Below are 1,957 nucleotides of genomic sequence, written 5' to 3'. Positions count from 1 at the left end.
GTATGTATATGCATGTAAATGTATGTCTATGCATGTATATGCATGAACTTGTGTATTAATGCAAATATATATCTATTTATATATGTATATATATATATATATATATATATATATATATATATATATATATATATTGTATAGATATGTACAGATATGTGTAGATATATATCAATATATATCAATATGTATAGACATAGATAAATAGATACAATGAGCTAGATATATAGATATATAGATATATATATAGATAGAGAAATAGAGACGAAAAGATAGAGGCAGAGATAGTATTGATATAGATATAGATATATAGATATACAGAGCTAGATATATAAATATATAGATATATAGATAGATAGAGATATAGAGATATAAAGATAAAGACAGATATAGTATTGATATAAAAATAGATATAGATCTAGATCTCGATATTTAGATATAGATATAGATATAGATATAGATATAAATTCAGATACAGATAAAGATATACAGGTATACAAATATAAAGATATACAGAGTTATAGATTTATAGGTTTATAGATTTATATTTATAGATTTATAGATATACAGATATATAGGTATATATATATATGCATTCGTAAAAGGGCGGATGATTTATTTGTGAAGTGTATGAGACTTTCGCGTGATTCGATAAACACTTGAATGGAACAAATTGTGGATATGTATGTTTTTACAGCGTATTCACTATCCTCTTCTCGTAGGTACTTTTGGGAAAATCCAAGCCCTTTATGACACAAAACTGAATACTATCTACCATCCACGGACTTTGACATAGATACGCGCACAGAATCTACGGTAATGTATACTAAAAATTGTACCGATTTCATTTGGGAGAGTGAGAAAAACAATCTCAGACTGAAATTGAGCATACCTGGAAGTTGATTTCTTGTCCTTTGCGAACGATACGGTATACATCGACAACAACCCAAAAGAACATTTGCGCAGACCAGGCACACAATATTAGGTTGTGCAACGCACTGATTGTTGTCATTGCAAACCCTTGCTTGCCATTCATTAAGTAAGTAAGAGCTGCAGATGATACAGCAAACCGACTGCGTCAATGAAGTAGCATTTAAAATTTCTGGTTGCTAAATATGAATCTCAGAAAGCATATCTACGATATAAACATTTGTAGAATACAGTTAGTATTTATGTATCGTGGATAGCATATTTCCAGCTGGGATCGCATCATGTACGAAATCAGATCCCTCACATAACAGGGACTGTTTTTGGTATTTTTAACAGAAAAATATGCGTTCAATTGCAGACACACTGCAATCGTTAACAACAACCTAACAATATGAGACAGAACGTTATAGTGTGTACTCGTAGTGTTCTGCTGTCTTGATGACCCGATCAGGTATTAGTTATGCAGTGTACGAAGTTGTTTAGTGTACAATTTCTATAACATGAGTCGACTCTATTCTAAGATCGGGCACTCCTATGGACAAACTACAAGTGGGCTCATGCTTACCTAAGATAGAGGTCCAATATCCAATCCACACCCAGAAAATGAAGGTCAGGTCTGTCAGCGGAGTAACTCCCGCCACCCATTGGAATGTGCTTCCATAGCTCTCCAGCATTACCGCACTCAAAATACCGTCCATTGTAGTTGAACTCTTTCTGTATGTTACAAGCCCGTTATTTGTACGTTTCAAGCCCTTTATATGTGATTTGACTCGGTATGTATACTGAAGTCTCCTAGTATTACGTACGGTGTAATATATACATGTAACACATATACTTCTTCTGAATATAAACAAACGAAATGTTTCTATATCTCGCTCTCGTTGGAAATTCTCATGACCCTCTCCCAACAAGAAGAGAAGAGTGTGGCGAAACAAGGGGTAAACGGGCTGGCCGCTGGCGTCCGAAAATTCTTTTGGAGTTCTTTTTCCGCTCTTGTGTTGTTCAGCTTCTGAATGCGTTTTGTTTTATT

Source organism: Sphaeroforma arctica, assembly GCF_001186125.1.
Source record: "Sphaeroforma arctica JP610 unplaced genomic scaffold supercont1.37, whole genome shotgun sequence".
NCBI lineage: Eukaryota > Ichthyosporea > Ichthyophonida > Sphaeroforma > Sphaeroforma arctica.
This window is presented reverse-complemented; position numbering follows the sequence as displayed.